The sequence below is a fragment of the Phyllostomus discolor genome, chromosome 8 (assembly GCF_004126475.2).
Source record: "Phyllostomus discolor isolate MPI-MPIP mPhyDis1 chromosome 8, mPhyDis1.pri.v3, whole genome shotgun sequence".
Classification (NCBI taxonomy): Eukaryota; Metazoa; Chordata; class Mammalia; order Chiroptera; family Phyllostomidae; genus Phyllostomus; species Phyllostomus discolor.
The window spans coordinates 86,822,089-86,841,235 of NC_040910.2; positions in this window are offsets into that span (position 1 = coordinate 86,822,089).

Here is a 19,147-nt window from a genome sequence, read left to right on the forward strand (position 1 = left end):
CTCTGGGATAACTTCAAGTATTCTGACATTCACATTATAGGGCCAGAAGAAGAAGGAAAAGAGCAAGAAGTTGGAAATCTATTTGAAAAAGTAATGAAAAAAACTTCCCTAATTTGATGAAGGAAATAGACATACAAGTCCAGGAAGCACAGAGATCTCAAACAAGATGGATGCAAAGAGGCCCACTCCAAGACACATCATAATTAAAATGCCAAAGGTTAAACATAAAGAGAGAATCTTAAAAGCAGCAAGCAAAAAGCAGTTTGGGGAGTTCCCATAAGACTGTCAGCTGATTTCCCAAAAGAAACTTTGCAGAATAGAAGGGATTGGCAAAAAATATACAAAGTCATGAAAAGCAGGGACCTATAGCCAAGATTGCTGTACTCAACAAAGCCTTCATTTAGAATCTAAGGGCAGATAAAGAGCTTCCCAGATAAGAAAAAACTAAAAGAGTTCATCATCACCAAACCATTATTATATGAAATGTTAAAGGGAATTATTTAAGAAAATAAGATCAAAGCTATGAACAATAAAATGGCAAAGAATACATACCTATGAACAATTGAATCTAAAAAGAAATAATTTTATGTTGACCTTGAAGGTGCTGTACATTACTGATTAAGGAAAAAACAAAATTTGTCTCAGGGAGAACTCCAAGACACAAGTATAAAGCAAGTTACCAGGAATGCCTTCCCTTGCTATGAACTTCAAAAGCAATGAGGATATAAAAGAAAATGTAATGATCTTGGCAAAGAACTTGAGAATTCATTGAGAAAGAGCACACCAAGCTCTATGAAATACCCATAGGAATTTGTTTCTTAGGCCTCAAAATTGGCAGAATTATATTGGTATTATTCTTGCTATGGGTCTATAAGTTGGTGACTTAAACATACTAAGTCTCCAGTTTTCCATCTTAAAAAGGGAGTATTAATACCCAACCTATCTACTCATTGACTTGCTGTGAGAATCAGATGACGAAATGCAGGTGAAAGTTTATAAATCAAAAAATAATTTTCCTGTAATCATAAGGACAGTCACATGAGCAGTGGGCAGACTGATGGGAGGGGTACTCTGGTTTTTTGCACTTTTGAAAATAGTCCCTTTATAAACAAAACTTCCACCAGGATAAAAAAAATCTTCCTTTTATAATCCTCCTTCCATATCAAGGAGGATGCATCTTCTAAGTATAGCAACTCTAGACGCTGAACTATTATTCCAAAGAGGAAAATAATACAAGCTTAAAGTCTATACTGCACATAACAACAGAGATGTAAAACCTTGATGCTGAGGGAAATTTTTATGATCATTAAGAAAGTTAATTGCATTTCATTTTGCAGGAGAGTCACAGTGATGGATTACATTGATCAAATGGTACTGAAAACACTTAGAGATAATGTGCAGTAGCCATCTTTTGTTGAATCTTCTTAACATCAGCTGGGGCACTCGTTTCTCCTCTTATGCACCATCTTTACTAAGAATCTGGGGTGAAAACAGCCCCACTTAATTTTCTTTGTCGTTTAGGTAGAAACCTGTTGATACTCACCAATCCCATTCTCCTTCTGAGCAGACTGGAAGATTTCCTTTTCCAGCCTCCTTTACGGTTACTCTGGGACCATGGGACAAGCTGTGGACTATAGAATATGGGCAGAAATGATGTATGACACACTTGGGCTGCTGCCTAAGTCTCCTGCTAGGTCATTTGTGTGATTTCTGTTTCCTACTTGTGAGTCAGGAAATGAGGGACTTGAGATGGCAGAGCCCACAATGGAAAGCACTGGAGTCCCTAAGTCACCGTTTGGAGATGAGCTGTCTACAAGAGCCACCTGGCCAACTTAGGTCTGAAACATAAGAAACATGAAATGCACACACGCACGCACACTCCAGAACCAAACCTCACACTGAACTGCTACAAAACCCTTTGTGGTGTTGAGCTATTGAGATTTCTGAGATTGTGGGGCTGTTACAAAGGTAGTTAACATTACACTGACTAACATAGTAGATCATGCCAAGAAAGGTGCAGGACAAAACCCTGAACAGGGCATGGATGCAATTGCCAAAGACCTCCAAAGTATCCCAAGCTGCCTGTCCCTGATCCCCACCTGGATCAGGACTCCGCAAGTTGACCCTTCCCATTTACCTATCTGTGTTGACTCTGTAACAAGTTGGTATTTCCTTCAATCTCAATTTATCTCCACCACACTGCCCTCAAAGTGTCTAGCCATATGATAGTAACTTTCTGTTATTACTACTAATATACATGTTTTCTTGTCTTGATACTTTTTGAGTTACATCCATGGAAATTTAAAAGCAAGAGAATTAAAATGTTGGGTTAAAACTATATTTTTAAAATGTTTTATTTTTAATTACTGTTTACATTCAATATTATTTTTGTATTATCATAGTTTCAGGTCTACAACATAATGATTACACAGTCATATACTTTACTAAGTATCCCCCCCACCGATATTTCCAGTACCCATCAGGCACCATACATAGTTATTACAATATTATTGACAATATTCCCTATGCTGTACTTTACATCCCCATAACTATTTTGCAACTACCAGTCTTGTACTTCTCAATCTTTTCACCTTTTTCACCCAGTCCCCCAAAACCCCTCCCCTCTGGCAGCCATCATTCTGTTCTCTGTATCTATGAGTCTGTTTCTGTTTTTAAACCGCTATCTTGAAATGGAACTCTCATTGTAAGTTTTGGAAATCTTTTAATGTCACTTCAAAAATCCCTCTTTGGACATGATCCAACCCAAGATACCCAAGATGCTTTTGGATGAGTCTACCCTTCCTCCTATTGTAAAAAAACCCACAATAGACAAAGATGGCCTAACTAGTTTTTTTTTTACTTGAATCTTTAATGTATTTTCCCATTACCATTTAGTCCCCTTATACCCCCTTCCCCCCAGCAATCACCACACTGTTGTCCATATCCATAAATCTTTTTTTCTTTTTGCTCAATCCCTGGCCCCCAGCTTTCTTCCCCACCAGCTGTCATCTGCTTTCCATCTATGAGTCTGTTTCTGTTTTGCTTGTTAGTTCACTTTGTTTATTAGATTCCACATAAGAGTGAAATCATATGGTACTTGTCTTTCTCTGACTGGCTTATTTCACTTAGCATAATGTACTCTGTACTCCAGGTCCATCCATACTGTTACAAAATGTAAAATTTTCTTCTTTTTTACAGCCAAGTAGAATTCCATTGTGTAAATGTCCCATAGTTGTTTTATCCATTCATCTATTGATGGACACTTGGGCTGCTTCCATATCTTGGCAATTATAAATAATGCTGCTATAAATATAGGGGTGCTTATGTTCTTTCAAATTAGTGTTTTGGGTTCCTTCGGATATATTCCCAGAAGTGGGATAACTGGGTCAAAAGGCAGATCCATTTTTAATTGTTTGAGGTGTCTCCACCCTGCTGTCCACAGTGGTTGTGTTGCAGGACATAACGTAGAAGAGCTCTGAGACTGCACTGCCGTTGCTGGCCAGCAGCTGGCATTCTGGTTGCCAGGCAATGCCTTTTAACACAAAGGCAGCAGCTAGGAATGAGCGGCCAGAAGGGAAATAAAGGCAGAGCCCTCACTATTACAATCTAATGAAGAACTTAATACAGGAGACTAAAAACAAAGGAAGACATGTCTCACCCGTTGACCTAGTAATCCTGAGCCTGGTCCAAAAAGACTGCCAGGCATTCCAAACAACACAAGTAAACTATGATAGTGCAGGGGATAAGCCCTTGAAAGTCTGTGTGTATCATCTCCACTAGCTGGGAAAAGGAAAACCTTGAGACTATGTATTCATTCCAAGGCCTAGAAGTGGGAAGGGGAGGGGGCTACAGTGCCCAGAGAAAAATCCATGAAACAACTTTGGTTAATTGCCTGCCTCTTGTCACATGTGCCAAATGAACAAATAGAGTCCAGAGAAGACAAGAATTCAGGCTAACAGACCCCCACACATACCTACATTTGGGTAGTCACATCTCTCCGGGGCAAAGCTGGCACCACCTTTACCCGTCACTCAAAAGGTAACTCCTTCACCCCCATCCCACCAACTGCATAAATCCTCAGAACAGAGGATTCATTTTCTTCTCTTGGCTAGTAGCTCTTTTGCCACATTGGGGCGGGGGCGGGGGGGGGGGGGCTGGCCACTCAATCTTGGGCAGGGGGGCCTCTGGCCACCCCTTTTTGGCCACCCAGGCCTCTGGCCACCTGGGCTTTGGCCACCCAGATGCTGGCCACCTGGCTTCTGGCCACCATGCCTTTGCCACCCCTGCTCTTGCCACCTTGCTTTTGCTCTCCCATTAGAATTTAGCACTGATAAATTTTGCGTGCACACTAACAGGCTTGCTGATTTATGATTGTTTACTGTGTTGGTGAGAAAACCAGGGTTTCTCTGGTAACATATTTGGTGCAGAAACCCAGGAACCTAACATGGGTCCTGACTTGGATATTACTTTTTGTCTCCAGCCCTTTAGAATGCAGTGAGCACAGTCTCTCACCCTTGGGGTAAAGGAGATGCTGCTCTTTGGGAGTGGGGCATTCAAACACACTAGACTTGTGTTTGGGGGTAGAAATAATGAAATGAGTGCTTGAGTTGCACCCGGGCTTCTGGGCTCCGAAGACAAAAGAAGTACTTCCTTCAGGCATCCCTATGTGAGTGGGGGCCTCACAGAGGTGTCTGAGGCCAATCCCTAAGTCGTACAAGGGCCCCATAGGGAACTCCCGTCACCCACCATCCTCAGCCTTTTCCACGTCTAAACTTGGCCAGAAGAAGAGTCAGTTTAGACCGTTGGCCTGTTGTAAGCTTGCAGCATCTTTCTCCCCCAGAATGTTTCTTGTGTCTCTCTCCCCAGGTGGCTTCCAGCATTTCTCCCCAGGTGGCTTTCTTGCAGCTTTCTCTCCTCTCTCTTCTCTAGCACTTCAATTTGCATCCAAATACTCCTTGCAAGAGCTGCCAGGAGGGGCAATGTTACATTTTCCAGGGGAATGATCTCTCCCTCTCACAGTTGCCACACCTGCAGCCACCAGCCAAGCATTTAAAAGCCAGTGGGGTGCTTGCCACAACAAAGACACCCATAAGTGGATAGGCTGGGACAAGGATGGGGCAGAATGCTAGGTTTCCCCGCAAGCTGCAAGCAGAAGTCCATGCAGCGAGAGGCACAGTGAAAAGCAGTCGCAGTTCCATTCCTGTGGCGCATTCCCCGCTTGAGTTTAGTGCACGAGAGGAGAAAACAAGATTTTAGCTCTTGGTGGAAAGTGCTGGCTTTTCCAGGTTTTTTTCTCCTAGTTTTCTGCTTTTTTCTCCTTTTTTCTGCTTTTCTCTCTCTTTTTTCTTTTTTTAATATAGTTTATTGATTATGCTATTACAGTTGTCCCATTTCCCCCCTTAGTTGTGCTTTTCTTCACTCAAATTTGCCTCATTCATAAGTTTCCCTCTTCATTTCATAATATACTCCGTAGGACAAGTGTTTGGCAGCCTAATCAGGCTTAAGTTTAAAGGCAAATAAATAAGTAAGTAAATAAATAAATAAATAAAGGTTTATTATGCTCACTTTAGAATGTTGGGTATGTACCTTGCAGAGGTTCAAGTAAGTCACAGAAGGTCTGTGCAAGTTGAAGAGAGATTGTGTAGGGGGAAGGAAGGAAAAGGGAGGAATTAAGAAAGTGAAAGAGAGGGAAGGAGAAAGGAGGAGTTAGGAAGTGAAGGGCTATGAAGGAGAAGGGTAAGAAGGAATAAAGGAAACAGATGTATGCCACATCCATGTGTGACAAGGGAAGAAAGACATTGGAAGCAGAAAAGAAATAAGGAGGAAAAGTAAGCATGTAAGTCTTTGAAACACCATAAAGTTCAGGACCTAGGAGCTACCAGGTCCTGAGAACAATAGGGTAATTCCAAGGAAGCAAGCTAATCAGCCTTAAGTTTTAGGAACTTATTACCCATATTTTAGAAGGCTGCGTCCAAACAGGGAAAATACGCATGTAAGTCTTTGAAACTTCGCAAATTTCTCAAACTCATTATAGCATATGGGACCAGCAGGTGCCTGTCTTTCCACTGCAGAGGAAGAACTAACACTTGAAAACTCAAGCTGTTTCTTACAGTCGCCTGAGGCCCGAGCCTGATTGCTCAACTGTTTTGTTTCTCCAGATTCCTGAGCAGAGCAGAGCAGAGGCCGGCGCTGAGGCTACTCTAGGGCCAGCTAGCCTTACCGCAGGCGAAAACGACAGTTGGGGACAAATGAATTGATTTCTCAGCCTGATACACTTTCATTTACTAACTTACAGATTGTTTTCTCCCACTGCTACACTGTAGATAAAGAATAATAACACAAAGAGGACAAATGAAGAACAAGCAGGGGAGAATGAAATCCTACCTTTTTTTTTCAGGGGCGATTAACTAAGGCTTACAAAAGTATAAACATCAACTTAAGTCTACTAAGGGCCGAGCAGTTTAGAAATACATTCACCCACTGAGCAACTAACAGATATAGCCATCAGTATTTTTAATAAACAAGGCTAATTTTCTTGTGCAAATAAAGGGAGAAGGAAGACCAAAAGCCACCACAGAATAAAAAAGGCATATATTTATATATATATTTATAAACTAAGGCATATATATAAAGGCATATATAAAAAATATATAATATATATTTGTGTGTGTGTGTGTATATATATATATATATATATATATATATACAAAAATTTACTATATATATTGTAAATTTGCCTCTGTTCCTCACAGGAGCAAGTACAGTTATCCTTTGCTTGCTTTCTTATCTTCTGGGGGACTTGGTTTGATCTTTGCTGTTTTGTATACACCAGGAATCTTCTCTGTCCACCATCTGGGCTACGTGCATTTGGACCTCATCAGGGTTGTTTGTGGTACTGGTTGGTATGAGATACGACTCTCAGGCAAGTGTCCTTGAAACTCTGTCTTTGCTTCAGATTTCATTTTCTGTTCTGAAAAGGGAGTGGCTTGGTTTTGATTCCATCAGGGACTCCACTGGATAGGCAGTAAAACTGGGGAAGAACAGTGAGTCTTTTAAACACTCCAAATTCTCCTTCTGGAGGCCCAGGAGCTGCGGTCCCAGGAACAAGACGTGCCAAGCTTGGCGTCTCCCTTGCCTCTTCCCTCAGCTCAGTAAAGGTTGCCAAGGTCACTAGGTACTGAAATAGCCCACTTCTGAGCACACTGAAGGAACACTGTAGTCACCAAGAACATTTTTTCCCCTTCTCTAGCCTCAGAGCAGGAAGAGGGGCACTCTGAATTCCCAGCTCACTCCCCCTCCCCCCTAGCATTTTACAGAGATGGGCTTGCCTCTCCTCCTCAGATACCTTCTGTGTTTTAATCCAATAGACCTCCAAGACTGGAGCAAGCCCGGGTCACATAGGTGGCAAATATTTCACCACAGGAGGAATCTCTCTTGTTCTGTAACAATGTCATATTGGCCTCCAGCCCTGGCAGGAAATACACCAAATGACTAGTGCCATTCCCTCTTTTCAGCTCCTTGGGCCTGAGGAGCCGAACTCAAAAAAAGCCTTGAGATCTGCAGAAAGGGTACAATTGAATCAAAGCTGTCGACTTCACCAACAGCAAAGGAGATACAAGTTCATCATAAGTTTAGTTCTTAGTCTGTTTCTCAGTCTCTGGTGTTACCAGAGATGTCTGGTAGCTTATAGTGGGACGATGGGAAACGCCCTGTAACCCACTAGTAGGATTTTGGGGTAGTCAAGGGGGATACCTCTTGGGAGCCCAGAAGTTCTGGTCTTTGTTTTCTCTTCCTAGATGTGGCACGGACCAGATGGGAAATACGCCCTCTATCCCCTCAAGATCCCTGTTGGGACACATCCTTAGGAAGTGGGATAAGTTTGACCCTGAAACTCTCAAGAAAAAGAGGCTAATTTTCTTGTGTAATATAGCCTGGCCTCAGTATAAATTAGGAAATATGTCCCCAAAACGGGAGTATCAATTACAATACTGTATTCCAGTTACATCTATTCTGCCAGAAGCTAGGCAAGTGGTTGGAGCTTCCCTACGTACAAGCTTTCTTTGTATTATTTCATTGTTCTGGGTCAAAGGATGTCTACTTCAGGGTCTGCCAATGACATTCTAGATGACCCCCTTCGGAGGTCCCCACCTGTCTCTCAGGGGGAACCTAGCAGGCCTCAGAGCCCCTAGACTCCACCCCTGTGTCGACATCTACAACTTACCCATATACCCAAAGTTACCAAAGGAGGAAAAGCTCAGTCCAGCGGGACATACTAGGGGTGGAGCCTCACATCTCCCCGCCCCTTCTGGCCTCCTGTCCCTGAGATAAGTAGCAGGTGCAAAAGTAGTGGGGTGAGGGAGTTATGTATTGGGTAACCACTACTCTGATCTTCTGGGCTCTCTATTCTGTTCTATTGATCTATGTAACTGTTTTATGCCAGTACCAGGCTGTTTTGATTACCATGGCCTTGTAGTAGAGTTCGATATTAGGTAGCATAATTCCTCCAACTTTGTTCTTCTTTCTCAGGGTCGCTGTTGCCATGTGGGACCTTTTGTGGTTCTATATTAATTTTTGAAATATTTGTTTACAGTATGTGCTTCCACTTATTTGTATCTTCTCCAGTTTCTTTCTTCAGTGTCTTAAAATTTTCCATGTCTTTTACATCCTTGATTAGGTTTATTCCTAGGCATTTTATTCTTTTTGAAGCAGTTGTGAATTAGTTTTTCTAATTTCCCTTTCTGTTAGTTTGTTATTGCATATAAGAATGAAACTGATTTCTGGATATTAATTTTGTACCCTGCTATTTTGCTGAATTCATTTGTCAGTTCCAGTAGTTTTTTGGTGTAATCTTTGGGCTTCTCTATGTACAGTATCATGTCACCTGTAAATAAAGACAATTTTACTTCCTCCTTTCTAATTTGGATACATTTTATGTCTTCTCTGATTGTGTGGCTAGGACTTTCAGTACTATGTTGAATTAGAGAGGTGAAAGCAGGCATCCCAATCTTAAGGGGAACACTTGTAGTGTTTGCCTATAGAGCATGATGCTAGCAGTGGGTTTGTCATATATGACCTTTATTATATTTACATGTGTTCCCTCTATTCCCACCTTGCTGAGAGTTTTCATCATAAATGCATGCTGGATTTTATCAAAAGCTTTTTCTGCATCTATTGATATGATCATGTGGTTTTTAATCTTCATTTTGTTTATGTGGTGAATCATGTTTATTTGTGAATGTTGTACCAACCTTGCATTCCTGCAATAAATCTCACTTGGTGGTGTATGATCTTTTTTTATTGTTGTTCAGGTACAGTTGTATCCATTTCCCCCCACCAGTTCCCCCCCAAGCTATACACACCTCCAACCCTCAATCCTACTCCCCTTTGGCTTTGCCCATGTGTCCTTTATACATGTGCCTCAAAACCCCTTTCCCCTTATCCTCTCCCACCTCCCCCCGGTCACTGTCAGTTTGTTCTTAATTTCAATGTTTCTGGTTATATTTTGCTTGATAATTTATTTTGTTGATTAGGTTCCACTTATAGGTGAGATCATATGGTATTTGTCTTTCACCACCTGGCTTATTTCACTTAGCATAATGCTCTCCAGATCTATTCAAGCTGTCGCAAAGGATAGGAGCTCCTTCTTTCTTTCTTTCTGCAGCATTGTATCCCATTGTGTAAACGTACCATCGTTTATTGATCCACTCATTTACTGATGGGCACTTAAGTTGCTTCCAGCGCTTGGCTATTGTAAATTGTGATGCTATGAACATTGGGGTGCATAGGTTCTTTTGAATTGGTGTTTCAGGATTCTTAGGGTATAGTCCCAGCAATGGAATGGCCGGGTCAAAAGCAGTTCCATTTTTAGTTTTCTGAGGAAATTCCATACTGTTTTCCACAGTGGTTGTACCAGTCTGTATTCTAACCAACAGTGTACTAGGGTTCCCTTTTCTCCACAACCTCACCAGCACTTGCTGTTTGTTGATTTGGTTATGATGACCATTCTGACCTTTTTTGATGCATTGCTATATTTGGTTTGCTAATATTTTGTTGAAGATTTTAGCATTTATGTTCATTCAAGATATTGGCCTATAATTTTCTTTCTTTGTAGTATCTTTATATGGTTTTAGAATTAGGTTAATGCTGGCCTCCTAAAATGAGTTCGGGAGCCTTACCTCCTCTTGAATTTTATGAAATAGTTTGAGAAGGAGGGGTGTTAGTTCTTCTCAGAATTCACCTCTGAAGGCATCTGGTCCAGGGCTTTTGTTTGTTGGGAGGTGGGGTTTTTTTTTTAGATTTTATTTATTTATTTTTAGAGAGGGAAGGGAAGGAGAAAGAGAGAGAGAAAGAAACATCAATGTGTGGTTGCTGGGGTCATGGCCTGCAACCCAGGCATGTACCCTGACTGGGAATCAAACCTGCGACAATTTGGTTCGCAGCCCGTGCTGAATCCACTGAGCTATGCCAGCCAGGGCTTGTTTGTTGGGAGTTTTTTTATTATGGCTTCAATGTCATTAGGTATATCTGTCTATTTTTATTATTATTTTATTGTTGTTCAATTACAGTTGTCTGCATTTGCTCCCCACCACTCCCCCCACTCCCAGTCATCCCCATCTTTCTCGCTTGCTTCCACTGGTGTATCTGCCTATTTAGATCCTCTCATTCTTCCTGATTCATTTTTGGAATATGGTATATTTGTAGGAATTTATCCATTTTATCCAGGTTGTCCAGTTTGTTAGCATAGAATTGTTATAATATTTTCTTACAATACTTTGTATTTCCTTGGCGTCAGTTGTTATTTCTCCTCTTTCATTTCTAATTTCATGTATCTGGGCCCTTTTTTTTTCTTGACGAGTGTGGTTAAAGGTTTGTCAATCTCATTTATTTTTTCAAAGAACCAGTTCTTGGATTCATTGATGTTTTGTATCATTTTGGCGGGACTCTATTTTACTTATTTTTGCTTTGATCTTTACTATTTACCTCCTTCTACTCACTTTGGGCTTTGTTTATGGTTCTTTTCCAAGTTCCTTTAAGTGTGAAGTTAGATTGTTTATTTGACGTTTTTCCTGTTTTTGTTTTTTGAGATAGGCCAGTATTGCTATGAATTTTTCTCTTAGGGTTGCTTTTCCAGTGTCCCACAGATTTTGGGTTGTTGCATCCTCATTTTCATTTGTCTCAGGTGTCTTTGTATTTCTTCCTTAATTTCATTGTTGACCCATTCATTGTCTAATAACATGTTATTTAGCATCCATGTCTTTGAGTGTTTTTCCGTGTTCTTCTTGTGATTGATTCCTAATTTCTTAGCATTGTGGTCAAAGAAAATGCTTGATATTATTCAATCTTCTTAAATTTATTGAGACTTGTTTTGTGTCCTAACATATGGTCAACTCTAGGAAATGTTCCATGTGCACTTGAAAAGTACATATATTCTACTGCTTTGGGGTGATATGCTCTGAAGTTATCAATTAAATCCTTTTGATCTAGTGTGTCATTTCAGGCCACGGTCTGCTTGTTGATTTTCTGCCTGGAAGATCTATCCATTGAAGTCAATGGGGTGTTAAAATCCCCAACTATGACTGTATTTCTGTTGATCCCTCCCTCTTTGTTCATCAAGATTTGCTTCACATATTTAGGTGCTCCTATATTGGGTCCAAATGTTTACTAGGGCTATAGCCTCTTGGATTGCTCCTTTATCATTATGCCGTGTCCCTCTTTGTCTCTTACTATAAGTCTATCTTGTTAGATATAAATACTGCTACCCCAGCTTCTTTTTCTTTTCCATTTGCATGAAATATCTTTGCCCAACCCTTTCATTTTAGTCTGTGTGCATCTTTCAATCTGAGATGGGTCCCTTTGAGGTAGCATATATATAGGTCTTATTTTCTTATCCATTCAGCTAACCTTTGTCTTTTCATCAGAGCACTTAAGCCATTTACATTTAAGGTGATTATTGACAGATACGTATGTAGTGCCATTTTACTGTTAGACCGTTTTCTCTTTTTCTTTCTCTTTTTCTTCTTTTTCTTTTCTTAAAGCAAGGCCTTTAGCATTTGCTATAGTACTGGTTTGATGGTAAGAAACTCCTTTAGCATTTTTTTTAATCTGGGAAGCTCCTTATTTCTCCTTTAATTTTGAATGATAGCCTTGCTGGGTAAAGTAGCCTTGGTTGTAGTTCTTTGCTTTTCATCACCTTGAATATTTCATGCCATTCCTTTCTGGCCTGAAATGTTTCTGTGAGTAATCAGATGCTAGTCTAATTGGTGCTCCCTTGCAGGTTACTACCTGCTTTTCTCTTGCAGCTTTTAGAATTCTCTTCCTGTCTTTAAACCTTGTCATTTTAATTATGATGTATCTCAGTGTAGGCCTCTTTGGGTCCAACCTATTTGAGACTCTCTGAACTCCCTGAGTTTGTGTGATTTTTCCCTTTACCAGATTAGGAAAGTTTTCAGTCATTATTTCTTCAGTAGGTTCTCAATCTCTTGCTTGCTTGCTCTCTGGTCCTTCTGCTATTCCCATGATGCAGAGGTTGTTACACTTCATGTTGTCCAAAATGTTTCTTAAGTTCTTGTAGTGCAAACAGAGTCAGTCAGTCTCCCTCACTCAGATGTCTGGGCAATAAGATGAGCTGTGGTCCCATAGCCTTGAGACTGAGTGAGGTAAACAGTATTTCCATAGCCTTGAATAGGCCCACATGTGCAGAATCACACTGTGTGATACAATATCTTGGCACCCTGCCAACTTTGTGTACATTTAGCATATAAGGGAATTGGGACTTCCCACTGTGTGACAGTCAGCTTTTGGCAGCATGGATTGTCACACCCTTGAATAAAGGCACGTCGGGCATTCCCAGGCTCCATGAATTTTCTTCCATCTGTCCAAATCCCCAGTGAACCCGCCTCACCTTGACAGGCTGCAAGACAGCTCTCCTCATTAATTTTTTTTTTCTTTTTGCTGCTCTGCCTGGGTGTTTTTCTCTACCTTGTCTTCCAAATCATTAATTCAGTCCTCTGCTTCTTCTAATCTACTACTTATTCCTTTGAGTGTATTATTTATTTCAGATAGTGCATTCTTTATTTCTGACTTTTTTTATCATTTCTATGTCTCTCTCATGGTTTTGAGTATCCTTATAATCATGACTCTACATTCTCTATCTGATGAATTGCTTGCCTCCATTTCATCAAGTTCTTCTGTAGAATTCTCTTATTCTTTCATTTGGGGTCTGTTTCTTTCTCTCCCCGTTTTGGCTGCTTCTTTGTATTTTCTGCTGTAGCTGCTAAGCTAATCAGCTGTCAAACCGTTCAGTTGCTAATCTAATCAAGCAGTAACCAGAAGCTGGGTTTAAGTACCACAGGATGGGGCAGAGTAAGGCCTGCAAGTGTGGCTTCCCCTTCTAGCTGCTGCCATTTGGAGAGATATACTCTGCCTGAGAAAGATGACTTCTGCATTATGGTGACTGATTCATACAGAGATCCTTGTAGCTGTTCCTTCAATTCTCCCCTCCAAGCCATCAGACCCAGACTCTCCTTAAGGGTCTCTAGTCCACTCTGCCCTCCTTCTACTGGAGCCCTCCCTCTACCAGCTACAAATGAAATTTTGGGTGTTGGCCCTTTAAGAGACTCTCGGCGTCTCCAGCCATTTCTCCCTGGCAGAGAGAAACCCTGTGGCTTTTCACAGCCGGATATTACCTGGGTTCCTTTCAGGCTCTGTTGCTGTAGGGTGGGTAGCTCAGCTTGGAGTTTAGATCCCACACTTCTCGGGATAACCATCCCTACCCCTTACCCACCGGCAGCTGAAATATCCCTCCAGAATTTCAGCTTCCAAAGATGGCCTAATTTGGACATACAAAATGTACTTTGAGTAAATGCTGGCAGTGTTTAAAGTAGAAGGTAAGAATAATTTATTCAAAGGACTAGATGAATGAAAACATGGCAGTGATTATGAATAAGTAATTTTAATGATACTAGGTTTATTTATTCTTTATACCAGATATGAGTTTCTCAACATTGGCACAATTAGCACTTTGTGTTGGATAATTTCTTGTTGGGGCGGGGAGGAAGGAGGAGGAGCTGTTCTGTGTATTGTGAACTTTTCAGCAGCGTAGTAGCAATTGCACCTGAGTGTGGCAATGGACATCTCCCACGTTGCCCAAATCACCCCGATTGCATTAGAACAATGCATCTTTAAACCAACGGCTTGGTAATTTTACTACCCTGAGGTCAAGCTGGGTGTCAGGGTGATGTTGGGGGAGGGAGGGAAAGCTAGACAAAGGGATTTTCTGTATTTTTTTCTGGAGCATTATCCTGAGAATTTTTTTTAAAAATAGGGAAGGAAGATGTAATATGGGAAACAGAAGGAATCCAGAATTTGCCTTTCAAAATGTTCAAACCCTGATTAGCTGACCTGAATCAGCATTTCAACGTTGATTACTCTTGGCCAAATTGCCTTTTCATTGCCCCCCAGCTGTGCTTGGTGGGCTGACTCTGTCATGTTGCAAAGAGGTATCTTACAGAGGGATTCTAATACTTTAACATGTGGTCTTCCAAGTCTCTGAAAAAAGTGGCTGGTTTCAAAATATAAAACACTATCTTGACCAAAAAAAAAATGCCACAAAAACAAACAACAACAACCAAAAAAATCCTACTGTCTTTAAATAGTATGCAAGTGAACAGCTTAGTCAGAGAAAAGTCTTTTATCTCCACCAGTGGGGTTCTGGGCCTTTGGATCGGCGTGTTTTTCTAGGTAACCTAATCAGCACTGGAACATTTTCAAAAGCTAATTTTGTATTCAGTGTTCTCCGGCCAAGAGAATTGCAGTCACAGTTTCCCTCCAAATAGAAGTCTTAATGTGAATTTTCAAAGCAGAGAAATAGTTCAACCATAATGCACACATATCCTAAGGTGGGGCAAAGGTTAATGACCCCCAGAAGGAGAATGTAGCTTCAGACCAAAGCAAGCAACTCCATAGAGCAGGGGCGTCAAACCATTTTCACCGCGGGCCACATCAGTCTCGCAGTTGCCTTCAAAGGGCTGAATGTAACTTTAGGACTGTATAAATGTAACTACTCCTTAACAGTTAAGTGACAGCTTGGTGCTGCCACTGGGTAGAAACAAGGTGCTGGGCCAGATAAAACAAGGTGAAGGGCTGGATTCAACCCATGGGCCTCGTGTTTGCCACCTGTGCCATAGACTGTAACAGAATATATTATAGGGTAATTCACTTGTGGGACGTTGGGCCAGAGTGAACAGTGATTTTTATCAATTATTGAGATATAAATGTTAAAATCTCCCACTATAGCTGGATTCATTAATTGGCCTTTTCAGCTCTGTTGTTCATCCATGAATTTTCAAGCTCTTCTATTAGTTCTAGATACATTTAGGTTTTTTATGTCTTTTAATGAATTAACCCCTATGTTATTAAGGAATATTCTTCCTTATCTCTGGCAACAATTCCTGTCATAGTTTGTATCATATTAATATAGCCCTCCAGCTTTCCTGTTTCCATGGTATATCTTTTCCCATTGTTTTAGTTTTCATCTTTCAATCTTTAAATTTAAAGTGGGCTTTCTTTTGCCCCGGCCAGGTAACTCAGTTGGTTGGAGCATCATCCAGATACACTAAGGTTGCAGGTTCAATCACTGGTCAGGGCACATACAAGAATCAACAGTGAATGTGTAAATGATGTGAAACAAATCTCTCTCTCTCTCTCTCTCTCTCTTTCTCTCTCTCTCCCCCCTGTATCCCCCTACCTCCCTCCCTTCTTCTCTTCAAGTCAATAAACACAATAAATAAACATAAAATAAAATAAAGTAGACTTTCTTTTTGTTAACAGCATATGCTTATATCACACTTTTAAAATTAAGTCTAATAATCTCTTATAGTTGGAGTGTTTTGATTATTGTGTATTTTGTTTAGTTATGAAAATGGTTGGATTAGAGGTACCATTTTACAGCTTTGGTATTCCACTTTATACTATTGGCATAATAGCTTTATTTATTCTTGTACTTCTCTATGTATGTATTTATTATTTTTACTGCTACTCTAGGGTTGACATTATGTATCCTTAACAATTTATATTTTGCAATGTGCCAAATTCTCTCAGCCAGTTTTGTTTTTCTGAAAAGTGTTTATTTTGTCTTTCATTTTTTGGTAGATAGTTTTTTGATTAGAAATCAAAATGAACTAATTTCTTTACTGTAATAATGCAGCTCCATTAGCTATTGGTTTGCATGGTTTTGAGTGAGAAATTTACCTGGCTTTTTTGTAGCTATTGTGGTAGAAACATTGATCCGACATAATCTGCTACATCTATCCCAAGTCAGAAGCCAACTTCTGTTTGAAGTTCATGGGTCTGTGAATATTTGCAAAAGGACACAGTACTAAGAACCAAGTGGCTCAACCATCTGTAAATCATTTATGCATGTGAAAACAAAGAATCAAAGCAAATGAACTGTAGCACGTTCTGATTAACATGCCTACTGGAAATCTGATTATAGCAAGGAATATTGAAATGACAGAGAAATCATCTGGCCAGTTGATCAAAGCTAGTGGGGAATGGATATTCAAGGGGGGACCCAAAAAATGGAATTAATTTATAAAAATTTGTGTATTTATTCTTGCATGTTTAAACTTCGGTCATTTTCAAAGTACTCTCCATCCGATGCAATACCCCCATCGAGACCTTTTCTCCGCTGCTCAAAACAGTTTTGGAACTCATCAATTTTGATGCCTTTTAGTGCTCCTGCCATTTTTGTTCCACCTCTTTCACAGCAGCAAAATGTTTCCCTTTGAGGACTTCTTTCAAACCAAAAAAAAGTTGCTCAGGGTGAGATTGGGTGAATAAGGAGCATGAGACATGGGGGTCATGCCGTTTTTGGTCAAAAACTGCTGAACACTCAGCTTGGTGTGGGCAGGTGCACTGTAAATCATCCATCATGAGATGGGCAAATAAGTTGAAAGAGTCTTCAAAAGAAATCCACTGAAACGAGCACAACCTCTCACAACCATGCCAGCTGGTACACTGATACAGGTGGGTTCCTAGGGACCCACCTTCAAATGATAATTCTGGTTTTTTGGGACCCACCCTTATATTAACATCAGACAAAATAGACTTCAGAGCACAGAAAGTTACCAGGAATAAAGATGGACATTACATAATGATAAAAAGGCCAATTCACCGAGGAGACATTTCAGTCCTAAATGTGTATGTGCCCAATACCATAGCTTCCCATTACATGAAGTAAAATCTGTGAGATCTGAAAGGAAAACAAAAAGCCTCTAAGTTTTGTTAAAATCTTCAATATTCCTCTCTCAGTAATCAACAGAACTAGTAGTCAGAAAAACCAACAATAACACAGAAAAACTGAACATCAGCCAACTAGATCTAATAGACATTAATATAATATTCCCCTCACGCAATAGCAGAATGCATCTCTTTTCAAGTGCATTTGGAATATTCACCAAAATAGACCATCTCTTGGGTTATAAGACAAGTCCTAAAAATTTGACAAACAAAACAAATGTTCTCAGCATACTAGAATTAAATTAAAAATCAATAACCTAAAGATAACAGGAAAATTTCCAGGCACTTGGAAATGAAACAACATATTTCTACATGATGCTTGGGTCAAAGAGTAAATCTCAAGGGAGATTAGAAATTGTTTGAGACTGAATGAAAATGAGAAACAAGATTGAAAACTCCTGATTCCCCAGATGATAATATCAACCAGGCAGTTTGGAGCTCTGTATAGAGAAGAGCTTTTCTCTGATGAAACTCTTTCCTTTTTCATGGTGTAAAGGCAGTGCTTCCAATTTTGATATGGTTGCTCTTTATACTATGCTACGGGCAGGCAGCCAGGTATAAGTGCCACCGCTCTGCAGGAACTGGCTCCATATCAATGAAAAGACACACACACTTTTTATCCCTAGGTACTCACCAAGTTTGACAGTTATTTCTCGATTAACCTTACCACATAAATCAGTGACTGAATGATACATTTAAACATGAAATTCTGGACTTTATGGGTAGACAGATAATTTGAGGCATGGGTGGAGACTTTTGCATTTCCACAACTCTGGTTAGATTGATAGAAATCTTCTGAAACTGAACTACAGGGCTTCAACCACCCACACTCTCACTCAGAATACCAACTCCAAGATCCCAGCCCTCACAGTACCTGGAAACACACTCTAGAGACTATGCTAATTGTTACTGACTATGTTTTCTGATTGGCCAGGTAGGCAAAAGCTAAACTTTCCATTGAATGTGCTGTGCTCTCGTTTTCTCTCCCAAACTGCTAATCTTTTGCCTTGCAATTGTCATGCAACCACTGTACAATACCACTACAGGGGCACTCTTTCAACCACAAAGAACTGCGGTTGGGTAAGACAACCTCCTGGGGATTCCAAAAAGTTTAGGCAATACACTGAAAAGAAAAAGAACTGAAAATGAAGAAACAAGACGATTGGCTTTTGGTCCTCCTCATCCACTACAAGACCCAGTTGTCTATTTATACAAGCAGTATAGACCTGTTGCCTGCCGTATTATGTCTCAGAAATGTAAGTGGAGGGAAACCAGTTTGGCAAGATAGTAAGGAAACAGGATAATGCATTGTAGCGACAAAACTGAAAATCCATTCCTGGGTGGTATTTGGCAGTTTGATGTTGCCAGGGGTGGGTGTGGGGAATATGGCAAGGCACTGTTTGGCCACTTGGTCCATGAGTGAGCACAGAAAGGGTAGGACTGCAATTCCAGGTCAGCTCCCCTTCATGGCACTTCCTACTATAGAGTGGATATACCAGTTTTCATTAGCTAAATGATTTTAAAGCCATGTTGGACAAAAGTAGTGAAACAAAGTATTAATTACAGAATAGATTATTACCTTTTTTTAAAGGTATTATTAATTTTTTTAGAGAGGGGAGAAAGAGAAGGAGAGAAAAATCGATGTGCAAGAGAAACATCAATCAGTTGCCTTTCACGACCCCCACTGGGGACCTGGCCCACAACCCAGGCATGTGGCTAGACTGGGAATTGAACCAGCAACCTTTCAGTTCCCAAGCTGGCACTCAACCCACTAAGCCACACCAGCCAGGGCAGATGAACCTTTAATCTCTGTGCAAGCATGAAATAGTTTGTCTGGTTTTTCATTAAC